The sequence below is a fragment of the Mixophyes fleayi genome, chromosome 1, assembly GCF_038048845.1.
Source record: "Mixophyes fleayi isolate aMixFle1 chromosome 1, aMixFle1.hap1, whole genome shotgun sequence".
NCBI classification, from domain to species: Eukaryota; Metazoa; Chordata; class Amphibia; order Anura; family Limnodynastidae; genus Mixophyes; species Mixophyes fleayi.
Window position 1 is genome coordinate 420,797,470 of NC_134402.1, and position 14,476 is coordinate 420,811,945.

Here is a 14,476-nt window from a genome sequence, read left to right on the forward strand (position 1 = left end):
AAATCGGCTTCAAGTGCTGTAGCTATGACAGACCCACCCCTGAGCCCCCCACCCCCCCCCCCCACCACACGGGGAGGTCAGGGGCTGGGAGTCATCAAGGCAGCACCTGAGAGAGCACGCTGTGCCCCGCACCTCGGCAGTCGTAGGGGCAGAGTGTACTATCTGTCCCTTTTCACGCGCAGCCGACAGTTGGGGCCAACTTTGGCCGACTGCTTGGATGATATCACCGTATGCAAATCTTATCTGCTGCAGTATACCCTGGGAGTGCTTGTACTTGTGCGTGCAGTTTGAAGTTTGGGGTGCTTCGGAGCACCCTTCCGCTCCACGTACAGAGCTGTGGCTTTTCTGCAGTTGTCGCCCCCAGCCGAGGGTTAATTTGCGCCGCATGAGGAAAACCTCCTTCTACTTGACGGGGGTGTGCCCGAGCAGCGGCCTTGCAGGGCCCTAGTCCAACTCATACTTACCTGGCAGGGGAGATACCATGATCACGAAGGTGGTTCTCCCAGGGCGAGGCTCATCCATTGCACTCCGGGTGTGCTGACCCCTGCGATTTTCCCCAAATGCGGGAAACTCGACTGCATAATTTGTGGTAGTGGGGGACTGCGTTCGCGCTTTCCCCTGATCATCTCTGGTAAAAGTCAGCTTTGTTTGTGTCTTGTCTTTTTATTTTGACAAGAAAACCTTTGCTGTGTTTAAAATGTTTATTCTTTATTCCTCTGTGCCATCTGCGCAGACCGTGTCCTTTTTCAGCTGTGTTGGTAGCAGTACATTTCCCTCAGCTCAGACCTCTGTCCTGATCTCTCCTGTGGGCTTGCTGCATGCTTTCTTCTCGTGCTTTGCATGCACAACCCATAGATGGCAGTGCAGGACCCACACTCTTTCACTTGCTTTGCAAAGCAGGCCTGGATGGGAGCTGTTGCACAGTCCAGCTGCTGTAAAAGGGAAAAAGAGAAAAAAAGACAAGAAAAAATCGGCTTCAAGTGCTGTAGCTATGACAGACCACCCCTGAGCCCCCCCACCCCCCCCCCCCCCCCACCACACGGGGAGTTCAGGGGCTGGGAGTCATCAAGGCAGCACCTAAAGGAGGGCACGCTGTGCCCCGCGCCTCGGCCAGACGTAGGGGCAGAGTGTACTGTCTGTCCCTTTTCACGCGCAGCCGACAGTTGGGGCCAACTTTGGCCGACTGCTTGGATGACATCACCGTATGCAAATCTTATCTGCTGCAGTGTACCCTGGGAGTGCTTGTACTTGTGCGTGCAGTTTGAAGTTTGGGGTGCTTCGGAGCACCCTTCCGCTCCACGTACAGAGCTGTGGCTTTTCTGCAGTTGTCGCCCCCAGCCGAAGGTTAATTTGCGCCGCATGAGGAAAACCTCCTTCACTTGACTGGGATGTGCCCGAGCAGCGGCCTTGCAGGGCCCTAGTCCAACTCATACTTACCTGGCAGGGGAGATACCATGATCACGAAGGTGGTTCTCCCAGGGCGAGGCTCATCCATTGCACTCCGGGTGTGCTGACCCCTGCGATTTCCCCAAATGCGGGAAACTCGACTGCATAATTTGTGGTAGTGGGGGACTGCGTTCGCGCTTTCCCCTGATCATCTCTGGTAAAAGTCAGCTTTGTTTGTGTCTTGTCTTTTTATTTTGAACAAGAAAACCTTTGCCGTGTTTAAAATGTTTATTCTTTATTCCTCTGTTACATCTGCGCAGACCGTGTCCTTTTCAGCTGTGTTGGTAGCAGTACATTTCCCTCAGCTCAGACATCAGTCCTGATCTCTCCTGTGGGTTTGCTGCATGCTTTCTTCTCGTGCTTTGCATGCACAACCCATAGATGGCAGTGCAGGACCCACACTCTTTCACTTGCTTTGCAAAGCAGGCCTGGATGGGAGCTGTTGCACAGTCCAGCTGCTGTAAAAGGGAAAAAGAGAAAAAAAAAAAAGACAAGAAAAAATCGGCTTCAAGTGCTGTAGCTATGACAGACCACCCCTGAGCCCCCCCCCCCCCCCTCCCCCCCACCACACGGGGAGGTCAGGGGCTGGGAGTCATCAAGGCAGCACCTGAGAGAGCACGCTGTGCCACTCGCCTCGGCCAGTCGTAGGGGCAGAGTGTACTGTCTGTCCCTTTTCACGCGCAGCCGACAGTTGGGGCCAACTTTGGCCGACTGCTTGGATGACATCACCGTATGCAAATCTTATCTGCTGCAGTGTACCCTGGGAGTGCTTGTACTTGTGCGTGCAGTTTGAAGTTTGGGGTGCTTCGGAGCACCCTTCCGCTCCACGTACAGAGCTGTGGCTTTTCTGCAGTTGTCGCCCCCAGCCGAGGGTTAATTTGCGCCGCATGAGGAAAACCTCCTTCACTTGACGGAGGTGTGCCCGAGCAGCGGCCTTGCAGGGCCCTAGTCCAACTCATACTTACCTGGCAGGGGAGATACCATGATCATGAAGGTGGTTCTCCCAGGGCGAGGCTCATCCATTGCACTCCGGGTGTGCTGACCCCTGCGATTTCCCCAAATGCGGGAAACTCGACTGCATAATTTGTGGTAGTGGGGGACTGCGTTCGCGCTTTCCCCTGATCATCTCTGGTAAAAGTCAGCTTTGTTTGTGTCTTGTCTTTTTATTTTGAACAAGAAAACCTTTGCCGTGTTTAAAATGTTTATTCTTTATTCCTCTGTGCCATCTGCGCAGACCGTGTCCTTTTCAGCTGTGTTGGTAGCAGTACATTTCCCTCAGCTCAGACCTCTGTCCTGATCTCTCCTGTGGGCTTGCTGCATGCTTTCTTCTCGTGCTTTGCATGCACAACCCATAGATGGCAGTGCAGGACCCACACTCTTTCACTTGCTTTGCAAAGCAGGCCTGGATGGGAGCTGTTGCACAGTCCAGCTGCTGTAAAAGGGAAAAAGAGAAAAAAAGACAAGAAAAAATCGGCTTCAAGTGCTGTAGCTATGACAGACCACCCCTGAGCCCCCCCCCCTCCCCCCCACCACACGGGGAGGTCAGGGGCTGGGAGTCATCAAGGCAGCACCTGAGAGAGCACGCTGTGCCACTCGCCTCGGCCAGTCGTAGGGGCAGAGTGTACTGTCTGTCCCTTTTCACGCGCAGCCGACAGTTGGGGCCAACTTTGGCCGACTGCTTGGATGACATCACCGTATGCAAATCTTATCTGCTGCAGTGTACCCTGGGAGTGCTTGTACTTGTGCGTGCAGTTTGAAGTTTGGGGTGCTTCGGAGCACCCTTCCGCTCCACGTACAGAGCTGTGGCTTTTCTGCAGTTGTCGCCCCCAGCCGAGGGTTAATTTGCGCCGCATGAGGAAAACCTCCTTCACTTGACGGGGGTGTGCCCGAGCAGCGGCCTTGCAGGGCCCTAGTCCAACTCATACTTACCTGGCAGGGGAGATACCATGATCATGAAGGTGGTTCTCCCAGGGCGAGGCTCATCCATTGCACTCCGGGTGTGCTGACCCCTGCGATTTCCCCAAATGCGGGAAACTCGACTGCATAATTTGTGGTAGTGGGGGACTGCGTTCGCGCTTTCCCCTGATCATCTCTGGTAAAAGTCAGCTTTGTTTGTGTCTTGTCTTTTTATTTTGAACAAGAAAACCTTTGCCGTGTTTAAAATGTTTATTCTTTATTCCTCTGTGCCATCTGCGCAGACCGTGTCCTTTTCAGCTGTGTTGGTAGCAGTACATTTCCCTCAGCTCAGACCTCTGTCCTGATCTCTCCTGTGGGCTTGCTGCATGCTTTCTTCTCGTGCTTTGCATGCACAACCCATAGATGGCAGTGCAGGACCCACACTCTTTCACTTGCTTTGCAAAGCAGGCCTGGATGGGAGCTGTTGCACAGTCCAGCTGCTGTAAAAGGGAAAAAGAGAAAAAAAGACAAGAAAAAATCGGCTTCAAGTGCTGTAGCTATGACAGACCACCCCTGAGCCCCCCCCACCCCCCCTCCCCCACCACACGGGGAGTTCAGGGGCTGAGAGTCATCAAGGCAGCACCTAAAGGAGGGCACGCTGTGCCCCGCGCCTCGGCCAGACGTAGGGGCAGAGTGTACTGTCTGTCCCTTTTCACGCGCAGCCGACAGTTGGGGCCAACTTTGGCCGACTGCTTGGATGACATCACCGTATGCAAATCTTATCTGCTGCAGTGTACCCTGGGAGTGCTTGTACTTGTGCGTACAGTTTGAAGTTTGGGGTGCTTCGGAGCACCCTTCCGCTCCACGTACAGAGCTGTGGCTTTTCTGCAGTTGTCGCCCCCAGCCGAGGGTTAATTTGCGCCGCATGAGGAAAACCTCCTTCACTTGACGGGGGTGTGCCCGAGCAGCGGCCTTGCAGGGCCCTAGTCCAACTCATACTTACCTGGCAGGGGAGATACCATGATCATGAAGGTGGTTCTCCCAGGGCGAGGCTCATCCATTGCACTCCGGGTGTGCTGACCCCTGCGATTTCCCCAAATGCAGGAAACTCGACTGCATAATTTGTGGTAGTGGGGGACTGCGTTCGCGCTTTCCCCTGATCATCTCTGGTAAAAGTCAGCTTTGTTTGTGTCTTGTCTTTTTATTTTGAACAAGAAAACCTTTGCCGTGTTTAAAATGTTTATTCTTTATTCCTCTGTGCCATCTGCGCAGACCGTGTCCTTTTCAGCTGTGTTGGTAGCAGTACATTTCCCTCAGCTCAGACCTCTGTCCTGATCTCTCCTGTGGGCTTGCTGCATGCTTTCTTCTCGTGCTTTGCATGCACAACCCATAGATGGCAGTGCAGGACCCACACTCTTTCACTTGCTTTGCAAAGCAGGCCTGGATGGGAGCTGTTGCACAGTCCAGCTGCTGTAAAAGGGAAAAAGAGAAAAAAAGACAAGAAAAAATTGGCTTCAAGTGCTGTAGCTATGACAGACCACCCCTGAGCCCCCCCCCCCCCCCTACCCCCACCACACGGGGAGTTCAGGGGCTGGGAGTCATCAAGGCAGCACCTGAGAGAGCACGCTGTGCCCCGCGCCTCGGCCAGACGTAGGGGCAGAGTGTACTGTCTGTCCCTTTTCACGCGCAGCCGACAGTTGGGGCCAACTTTGGCCGACTGCTTGGATGACATCACCGTATGCAAATCTTATCTGCTGCAGTGTACCCTGGGAGTGCTTGTACTTGTGCGTGCAGTTTGAAGTTTGGGGTGCTTCGGAGCACCCTTCCGCTCCACGTACAGAGCTGTGGCTTTTCTGCAGTTGTCGCCCCCAGCCGAGGGTTAATTTGCGCCGCATGAGGAAAACCTCCTTCACTTGACGGGGGTGTGCCCGAGCGCGGCCTTGCAGGGCCCTAGTCCAACTCATACTTACCTGGCAGGGGAGATACCATGATCATGAAGGTGGTTCTCCCAGGGCGAGGCTCATCCATTGCACTCCGGGTGTGCTGACCCCTGCGATTTCCCCAAATGCGGGAAACTCGACTGCATAATTTGTGGTAGTGGGGGACTGCGTTCGCGCTTTCCCCTGATCATCTCTGGTAAAAGTCAGCTTTGTTTGTGTCTTGTCTTTTTATTTTGAACAAGAAAACCTTTGCCGTGTTTAAAATGTTTATTCTTTATTCCTCTGTGCCATCTGCGCAGACCGTGTCCTTTTCAGCTGTGTTGGTAGCAGTACATTTCCCTCAGCTCAGACCTCTGTCCTGATCTCTCCTGTGGGCTTGCTGCATGCTTTCTTCTCGTGCTTTGCATGCACAACCCATAGATGGCAGTGCAGGACCCACACTCTTTCACTTGCTTTGCAAAGCAGGCCTGGATGGGAGCTGTTGCACAGTCCAGCTGCTGTAAAAGGGAAAAAGAGAAAAAAAGACAAGAAAAAATCGGCTTCAAGTGCTGTAGCTATGACAGACCACCCCTGAGCCCCCCCACCCCCCCTCCCCCACCACACGGGGAGTTCAGGGGCTGAGAGTCATCAAGGCAGCACCTAAAGGAGGGCACGCTGTGCCCCGCGCCTCGGCCAGACGTAGGGGCAGAGTGTACTGTCTGTCCCTTTTCACGCGCAGCCGACAGTTGGGGCCAACTTTGGCCGACTGCTTGGATGACATCACCGTATGCAAATCTTATCTGCTGCAGTGTACCCTGGGAGTGCTTGTACTTGTGCGTACAGTTTGAAGTTTGGGGTGCTTCGGAGCACCCTTCCGCTCCACGTACAGAGCTGTGGCTTTTCTGCAGTTGTCGCCCCCAGCCGAGGGTTAATTTGCGCCGCATGAGGAAAACCTCCTTCACTTGACGGGGGTGTGCCCGAGCAGCGGCCTTGCAGGGCCCTAGTCCAACTCATACTTACCTGGCAGGGGAGATACCATGATCATGAAGGTGGTTCTCCCAGGGCGAGGCTCATCCATTGCACTCCGGGTGTGCTGACCCCTGCGATTTCCCCAAATGCGGGAAACTCGACTGCATAATTTGTGGTAGTGGGGGACTGCGTTCGCGCTTTCCCCTGATCATCTCTGGTAAAAGTCAGCTTTGTTTGTGTCTTGTCTTTTTATTTTGAACAAGAAAACCTTTGCCGTGTTTAAAATGTTTATTCTTTATTCCTCTGTGCCATCTGCGCAGACCGTGTCCTTTTCAGCTGTGTTGGTAGCAGTACATTTCCCTCAGCTCAGACCTCTGTCCTGATCTCTCCTGTGGGCTTGCTGCATGCTTTCTTCTCGTGCTTTGCATGCACAACCCATAGATGGCAGTGCAGGACCCACACTCTTTCACTTGCTTTGCAAAGAAGGCCTGGATGGGAGCTGTTGCACAGTCCAGCTGCTGTAAAAGGGAAAAAGAGAAAAAAAAAAAAAAGACAAGAAAAAATCGGCTTCAAGTGCTGTAGCTATGACAGACCACCCCCTCCCCCCCCACCACACGGGGAGGTCAGGGGCTGGGAGTCATCAAGGCAGCACCTGAGAGAGCACGCTGTGCCCCGCGCCTCGGCCAGACGTAGGGGCAGAGTGTACTGTCTGTCCCTTTTCACGCGCAGCCGACAGTTGGGGCCAACTTTGGCCGACTGCTTGGATGACATCACCGTATGCAAATCTTATCTGCTGCAGTGTACCCTGGGAGTGCTTGTACTTGTGCATGCAGTTTGAAGTTTGGGGTGCTTCGGAGCACCCTTCCGCTCCACGTACAGAGCTGTGGCTTTTCTGCAGTTGTCGCCCCCAGCCGAGGGTTAATTTGCGCCGCATGAGGAAAACCTCCTTCACTTGACGGGGGTGTGCCCGAGCAGCGGCCTTGCAGGGCCCTAGTCCAACTCATACTTACCTGGCAGGGGAGATACCATGATCATGAAGGTGGTTCTCCCAGGGCGAGGCTCATCCATTGCACTCCGGGTGTGCTGACCCCTGCGATTTCCCCAAATGCGGGAAACTCGACTGCATAATTTGTGGTAGTGGGGGACTGCGTTCGCGCTTTCCCCTGATCATCTCTGGTAAAAGTCAGCTTTGTTTGTGTCTTGTCTTTTTATTTTGAACAAGAAAACCTTTGCCGTGTTTAAAATGTTTATTCTTTATTCCTCTGTGCCATCTGCGCAGACCGTGTCCTTTTCAGCTGTGTTGGTAGCAGTACATTTCCCTCAGCTCAGACCTCTGTCCTGATCTCTCCTGTGGGCTTGCTGCATGCTTTCTTCTCGTGCTTTGCATGCACAACCCATAGATGGCAGTGCAGGACCCACACTCTTTCACTTGCTTTGCAAAGCAGGCCTGGATGGGAGCTGTTGCACAGTCCAGCTGCTGTAAAAGGGAAAAAGAGAAAAAAAGACAAGAAAAAATTGGCTTCAAGTGCTGTAGCTATGACAGACCACCCCTGAGCCCCCCCCCCCCCCCCACCCCCACCACACGGGGAGTTCAGGGGCTGGGAGTCATCAAGGCAGCACCTGAGAGAGCACGCTGTGCCCCGCGCCTCGGCCAGACGTAGGGGCAGAGTGTACTGTCTGTCCCTTTTCACGCGCAGCCGACAGTTGGGGCCAACTTTGGCCGACTGCTTGGATGACATCACCGTATGCAAATCTTATCTGCTGCAGTGTACCCTGGGAGTGCTTGTACTTGTGCGTGCAGTTTGAAGTTTGGGGTGCTTCGGAGCACCCTTCCGCTCCACGTACAGAGCTGTGGCTTTTCTGCAGTTGTCGCCCCCAGCCGAGGGTTAATTTGCGCCGCATGAGGAAAACCTCCTTCACTTGACGGGGGTGTGCCCGAGCAGCGGCCTTGCAGGGCCCTAGTCCAACTCATACTTACCTGGCAGGGGAGATACCATGATCATGAAGGTGGTTCTCCCAGGGCGAGGCTCATCCATTGCACTCCGGGTGTGCTGACCCCTGCGATTTCCCCAAATGCGGGAAACTCGACTGCATAATTTGTGGTAGTGGGGGACTGCGTTCGCGCTTTCCCCTGATCATCTCTGGTAAAAGTCAGCTTTGTTTGTGTCTTGTCTTTTTATTTTGAACAAGAAAACCTTTGCCGTGTTTAAAATGTTTATTCTTTATTCCTCTGTGCCATCTGCGCAGACCGTGTCCTTTTCAGCTGTGTTGGTAGCAGTACATTTCCCTCAGCTCAGACCTCTGTCCTGATCTCTCCTGTGGGCTTGCTGCATGCTTTCTTCTCGTGCTTTGCATGCACAACCCATAGATGGCAGTGCAGGACCCACACTCTTTCACTTGCTTTGCAAAGCAGGCCTGGATGGGAGCTGTTGCACAGTCCAGCTGCTGTAAAAGGGAAAAAGAGAAAAAAAGACAAGAAAAAAATCGGCTTCAAGTGCTGTAGCTATGACAGACCACCCCTGAGCCCCCCCCCCCCCCCCACCACACGGGGAGTTCAGGGGCTGGGAGTCATCAAGGCAGCACCTAAAGGAGGGCACGCTGTGCCCCGCACCTCGGCCAGACGTAGGGGCAGAGTGTACTGTCTGTCCCTTTTCACGCGCAGCCGACAGTTGGGGCCAACTTTGGCCGACTGCTTGGATGACATCACCGTATGCAAATCTTATCTGCTGCAGTGTACCCTGGGAGTGCTTGTACTTGTGCGTGCAGTTTGAAGTTTGGGGTGCTTCGGAGCACCCTTCCGCTCCACGTACAGAGCTGTGGCTTTTCTGCAGTTGTCGCCCCCAGCCGAGGGTTAATTTGCGCCGCATGAGGAAAACCTCCTTCACTTGACGGGGGTGTGCCCGAGCAGCGGCCTTGCAGGGCCCTAGTCCAACTCATACTTACCTGGCAGGGGAGATACCATGATCATGAAGGTGGTTCTCCCAGGGCGAGGCTCATCCATTGCACTCCGGGTGTGCTGACCCCTGCGATTTCCCCAAATGCGGGAAACTCGACTGCATAATTTGTGGTAGTGGGGGACTGCGTTCGCGCTTTCCCCTGATCATCTCTGGTAAAAGTCAGCTTTGTTTGTGTCTTGTCTTTTTATTTTGAACAAGAAAACCTTTGCCGTGTTTAAAATGTTTATTCTTTATTCCTCTGTGCCATCTGCGCAGACCGTGTCCTTTTCAGCTGTGTTGGTAGCAGTACATTTCCCTCAGCTCAGACCTCTGTCCTGATCTCTCCTGTGGGCTTGCTGCATGCTTTCTTCTCGTGCTTTGCATGCACAACCCATAGATGGCAGTGCAGGACCCACACTCTTTCACTTGCTTTGCAAAGCAGGCCTGGATGGGAGCTGTTGCACAGTCCAGCTGCTGTAAAAGGGAAAAAGAGAAAAAAAGACAAGAAAAAATCGGCTTCAAGTGCTGTAGCTATGACAGACCACCCCTGAGCCCCCCCACCCCCCCTCCCCCACCACACGGGGAGTTCAGGGGCTGAGAGTCATCAAGGCAGCACCTAAAGGAGGGCACGCTGTGCCCCGCGCCTCGGCCAGACGTAGGGGCAGAGTGTACTGTCTGTCCCTTTTCACGCGCAGCTGACAGTTGGGGCCAACTTTGGCCGACTGCTTGGATGACATCACCGTATGCAAATCTTATCTGCTGCAGTGTACCCTGGGAGTGCTTGTACTTGTGCGTACAGTTTGAAGTTTGGGGTGCTTCGGAGCACCCTTCCGCTCCACGTACAGAGCTGTGGCTTTTCTGCAGTTGTCGCCCCCAGCCGAGGGTTAATTTGCGCCGCATGAGGAAAACCTCCTTCACTTGACGGGGGTGTGCCCGAGCAGCGGCCTTGCAGGGCCCTAGTCCAACTCATACTTACCTGGCAGGGGAGATACCATGATCATGAAGGTGGTTCTCCCAGGGCGAGGCTCATCCATTGCACTCCGGGTGTGCTGACCCCTGCGATTTCCCCAAATGCGGGAAACTCGACTGCATAATTTGTGGTAGTGGGGGACTGCGTTCGCGCTTTCCCCTGATCATCTCTGGTAAAAGTCAGCTTTGTTTGTGTCTTGTCTTTTTATTTTGAACAAGAAAACCTTTGCCGTGTTTAAAATGTTTATTCTTTATTCCTCTGTGCCATCTGCGCAGACCGTGTCCTTTTCAGCTGTGTTGGTAGCAGTACATTTCCCTCAGCTCAGACCTCTGTCCTGATCTCTCCTGTGGGCTTGCTGCATGCTTTCTTCTCGTGCTTTGCATGCACAACCCATAGATGGCAGTGCAGGACCCACACTCTTTCACTTGCTTTGCAAAGCAGGCCTGGATGGGAGCTGTTGCACAGTCCAGCTGCTGTAAAAGGGAAAAAGAGAAAAAAAAAAAAAAGACAAGAAAAAATCGGCTTCAAGTGCTGTAGCTATGACAGACCACCCCCTCCCCCCCCACCACACGGGGAGGTCAGGGGCTGGGAGTCATCAAGGCAGCACCTGAGAGAGCACGCTGTGCCCCGCGCCTCGGCCAGACGTAGGGGCAGAGTGTACTGTCTGTCCCTTTTCACGCGCAGCCGACAGTTGGGGCCAACTTTGGCCGACTGCTTGGATGACATCACCGTATGCAAATCTTATCTGCTGCAGTGTACCCTGGGAGTGCTTGTACTTGTGCATGCAGTTTGAAGTTTGGGGTGCTTCGGAGCACCCTTCCGCTCCACGTACAGAGCTGTGGCTTTTCTGCAGTTGTCGCCCCCAGCCGAGGGTTAATTTGCGCCGCATGAGGAAAACCTCCTTCACTTGACGGGGGTGTGCCCGAGCAGCGGCCTTGCAGGGCCCTAGTCCAACTCATACTTACCTGGCAGGGGAGATACCATGATCATGAAGGTGGTTCTCCCAGGGCGAGGCTCATCCATTGCACTCCGGGTGTGCTGACCCCTGCGATTTCCCCAAATGCGGGAAACTCGACTGCATAATTTGTGGTAGTGGGGGACTGCGTTCGCGCTTTCCCCTGATCATCTCTGGTAAAAGTCAGCTTTGTTTGTGTCTTGTCTTTTTATTTTGAACAAGAAAACCTTTGCCGTGTTTAAAATGTTTATTCTTTATTCCTCTGTGCCATCTGCGCAGACCGTGTCCTTTTCAGCTGTGTTGGTAGCAGTACATTTCCCTCAGCTCAGACCTCTGTCCTGATCTCTCCTGTGGGCTTGCTGCATGCTTTCTTCTCGTGCTTTGCATGCACAACCCATAGATGGCAGTGCAGGACCCACACTCTTTCACTTGCTTTGCAAAGCAGGCCTGGATGGGAGCTGTTGCACAGTCCAGCTGCTGTAAAAGGGAAAAAGAGAAAAAAAAAAAAAAGACAAGAAAAAATCGGCTTCAAGTGCTGTAGCTATGACAGACCACCCCCTCCCCCCCCACCACACGGGGAGGTCAGGGGCTGGGAGTCATCAAGGCAGCACCTGAGAGAGCACGCTGTGCCCCGCGCCTCGGCCAGACGTAGGGGCAGAGTGTACTGTCTGTCCCTTTTCACGCGCAGCCGACAGTTGGGGCCAACTTTGGCCGACTGCTTGGATGACATCACCGTATGCAAATCTTATCTGCTGCAGTGTACCCTGGGAGTGCTTGTACTTGTGCATGCAGTTTGAAGTTTGGGGTGCTTCGGAGCACCCTTCCGCTCCACGTACAGAGCTGTGGCTTTTCTGCAGTTGTCGCCCCCAGCCGAGGGTTAATTTGCGCCGCATGAGGAAAACCTCCTTCACTTGACGGGGGTGTGCCCGAGCAGCGGCCTTGCAGGGCCCTAGTCCAACTCATACTTACCTGGCAGGGGAGATACCATGATCATGAAGGTGGTTCTCCCAGGGCGAGGCTCATCCATTGCACTCCGGGTGTGCTGACCCCTGCGATTTCCCCAAATGCGGGAAACTCGACTGCATAATTTGTGGTAGTGGGGGACTGCGTTCGCGCTTTCCCCTGATCATCTCTGGTAAAAGTCAGCTTTGTTTGTGTCTTGTCTTTTTATTTTGAACAAGAAAACCTTTGCCGTGTTTAAAATGTTTATTCTTTATTCCTCTGTGCCATCTGCGCAGACCGTGTCCTTTTCAGCTGTGTTGGTAGCAGTACATTTCCCTCAGCTCAGACCTCTGTCCTGATCTCTCCTGTGGGCTTGCTGCATGCTTTCTTCTCGTGCTTTGCATGCACAACCCATAGATGGCAGTGCAGGACCCACACTCTTTCACTTGCTTTGCAAAGCAGGCCTGGATGGGAGCTGTTGCACAGTCCAGCTGCTGTAAAAGGGAAAAAGAGAAAAAAAGACAAGAAAAAATTGGCTTCAAGTGCTGTAGCTATGACAGACCACCCCTGAGCCCCCCCCCCCCCCCCCACCCCCACCACACGGGGAGTTCAGGGGCTGGGAGTCATCAAGGCAGCACCTGAGAGAGCACGCTGTGCCCCGCGCCTCGGCCAGACGTAGGGGCAGAGTGTACTGTCTGTCCCTTTTCACGCGCAGCCGACAGTTGGGGCCAACTTTGGCCGACTGCTTGGATGACATCACCGTATGCAAATCTTATCTGCTGCAGTGTACCCTGGGAGTGCTTGTACTTGTGCGTGCAGTTTGAAGTTTGGGGTGCTTCGGAGCACCCTTCCGCTCCACGTACAGAGCTGTGGCTTTTCTGCAGTTGTCGCCCCCAGCCGAGGGTTAATTTGCGCCGCATGAGGAAAACCTCCTTCACTTGACGGGGGTGTGCCCGAGCAGCGGCCTTGCAGGGCCCTAGTCCAACTCATACTTACCTGGCAGGGGAGATACCATGATCATGAAGGTGGTTCTCCCAGGGCGAGGCTCATCCATTGCACTCCGGGTGTGCTGACCCCTGCGATTTCCCCAAATGCGGGAAACTCGACTGCATAATTTGTGGTAGTGGGGGACTGCGTTCGCGCTTTCCCCTGATCATCTCTGGTAAAAGTCAGCTTTGTTTGTGTCTTGTCTTTTTATTTTGAACAAGAAAACCTTTGCCGTGTTTAAAATGTTTATTCTTTATTCCTCTGTGCCATCTGCGCAGACCGTGTCCTTTTCAGCTGTGTTGGTAGCAGTACATTTCCCTCAGCTCAGACCTCTGTCCTGATCTCTCCTGTGGGCTTGCTGCATGCTTTCTTCTCGTGCTTTGCATGCACAACCCATAGATGGCAGTGCAGGACCCACACTTTCACTTGCTTTGCAAAGCAGGCCTGGATGGGAGCTGTTGCACAGTCCAGCTGCTGTAAAAGGGAAAAAGAGAAAAAAAGACAAGAAAAAATCGGCTTCAAGTGCTGTAGCTATGACAGACCACCCCTGAGCCCCCCACCACACGGGGAGGTCAGGGGCTGGGAGTCATCAAGGCAGCACCTGAGAGAGCACGCTGTGCCCCGCGCCTCGGCCAGACGTAGGGGCAGAGTGTACTGTCTGTCCCTTTTCACGCGCAGCCGACAGTTGGGGCCAACTTTGGCCGACTGCTTGGATGACATCACCGTATGCAAATCTTATCTGCTGCAGTGTACCCTGGGAGTGCTTGTACTTGTGCATGCAGTTTGAAGTTTGGGGTGCTTCGGAGCACCCTTCCGCTCCACGTACAGAGCTGTGGCTTTTCTGCAGTTGTCGCCCCCAGCCGAGGGTTAATTTGCGCCGCATGAGGAAAACCTCCTTCACTTGACGGGGGTGTGCCCGAGCAGCGGCCTTGCAGGGCCCTAGTCCAACTCATACTTACCTGGCAGGGGAGATACCATGATCATGAAGGTGGTTCTCCCAGGGCGAGGCTCATCCATTGCACTCCGGGTGTGCTGACCCCTGCGATTTCCCCAAATGCGGGAAACTCGACTGCATAATTTGTGGTAGTGGGGGACTGCGTTCGCGCTTTCCCCTGATCATCTCTGGTAAAAGTCAGCTTTGTTTGTGTCTTGTCTTTTTATTTTGAACAAGAAAACCTTTGCCGTGTTTAAAATGTTTATTCTTTATTCCTCTGTGCCATCTGCGCAGACCGTGTCCTTTTCAGCTGTGTTGGTAGCAGTACATTTCCCTCAGCTCAGACCTCTGTCCTGATCTCTCCTGTGGGCTTGCTGCATGCTTTCTTCTCGTGCTTTGCATGCACAACCCATAGATGGCAGTGCAGGACCCACACTCTTTCACTTGCTTTGCAAAGCAGGCCTGGATGGGAGCTGTTGCACAGTCCAGCTGCTGTAAAAGGGAAAAAGAGAAAAAAAGACA

The 14,476-nt window shown here is 53.7% G+C and overlaps 1 protein-coding gene and 15 non-coding genes across 17 annotated transcripts in view; all 16 read left to right on the forward strand.

The window, feature by feature from the left end:
* Window positions 1-14,476, forward strand: part of SLC38A9 (solute carrier family 38 member 9) — a 127,334-nt gene that overhangs the window by 57,077 nt on the left and 55,781 nt on the right. The window lies entirely within an intron of this gene.
* Window positions 457-621, forward strand: LOC142137114 (U1 spliceosomal RNA). Its single transcript, XR_012687777.1, has one exon. It is a non-coding gene; the product is annotated as a U1 spliceosomal RNA (small nuclear RNA).
* On the forward strand, window positions 1,430-1,593 carry LOC142137011 (U1 spliceosomal RNA). Its single transcript, XR_012687676.1, has one exon. It is a non-coding gene; the product is annotated as a U1 spliceosomal RNA (small nuclear RNA).
* LOC142136950 (U1 spliceosomal RNA) lies at window positions 2,404-2,567 on the forward strand. Its single transcript, XR_012687618.1, has one exon. It is a non-coding gene; the product is annotated as a U1 spliceosomal RNA (small nuclear RNA).
* Window positions 3,368-3,531, forward strand: LOC142136951 (U1 spliceosomal RNA). Its single transcript, XR_012687619.1, has one exon. It is a non-coding gene; the product is annotated as a U1 spliceosomal RNA (small nuclear RNA).
* LOC142137133 (U1 spliceosomal RNA) lies at window positions 4,338-4,501 on the forward strand. Its single transcript, XR_012687796.1, has one exon. It is a non-coding gene; the product is annotated as a U1 spliceosomal RNA (small nuclear RNA).
* Window positions 5,305-5,468, forward strand: LOC142136952 (U1 spliceosomal RNA). The gene has a single exon (XR_012687620.1). It is a non-coding gene; the product is annotated as a U1 spliceosomal RNA (small nuclear RNA).
* LOC142136953 (U1 spliceosomal RNA) lies at window positions 6,274-6,437 on the forward strand. Its single transcript, XR_012687621.1, has one exon. It is a non-coding gene; the product is annotated as a U1 spliceosomal RNA (small nuclear RNA).
* Window positions 7,233-7,396, forward strand: LOC142136955 (U1 spliceosomal RNA). The gene has a single exon (XR_012687623.1). It is a non-coding gene; the product is annotated as a U1 spliceosomal RNA (small nuclear RNA).
* LOC142136956 (U1 spliceosomal RNA) lies at window positions 8,201-8,364 on the forward strand. The gene has a single exon (XR_012687624.1). It is a non-coding gene; the product is annotated as a U1 spliceosomal RNA (small nuclear RNA).
* Window positions 9,166-9,329, forward strand: LOC142136957 (U1 spliceosomal RNA). Its single transcript, XR_012687625.1, has one exon. It is a non-coding gene; the product is annotated as a U1 spliceosomal RNA (small nuclear RNA).
* LOC142136958 (U1 spliceosomal RNA) lies at window positions 10,135-10,298 on the forward strand. The gene has a single exon (XR_012687626.1). It is a non-coding gene; the product is annotated as a U1 spliceosomal RNA (small nuclear RNA).
* LOC142136959 (U1 spliceosomal RNA) lies at window positions 11,094-11,257 on the forward strand. The gene has a single exon (XR_012687627.1). It is a non-coding gene; the product is annotated as a U1 spliceosomal RNA (small nuclear RNA).
* On the forward strand, window positions 12,053-12,216 carry LOC142136960 (U1 spliceosomal RNA). Its single transcript, XR_012687628.1, has one exon. It is a non-coding gene; the product is annotated as a U1 spliceosomal RNA (small nuclear RNA).
* LOC142136961 (U1 spliceosomal RNA) lies at window positions 13,022-13,185 on the forward strand. The gene has a single exon (XR_012687629.1). It is a non-coding gene; the product is annotated as a U1 spliceosomal RNA (small nuclear RNA).
* Window positions 13,972-14,135, forward strand: LOC142136962 (U1 spliceosomal RNA). The gene has a single exon (XR_012687630.1). It is a non-coding gene; the product is annotated as a U1 spliceosomal RNA (small nuclear RNA).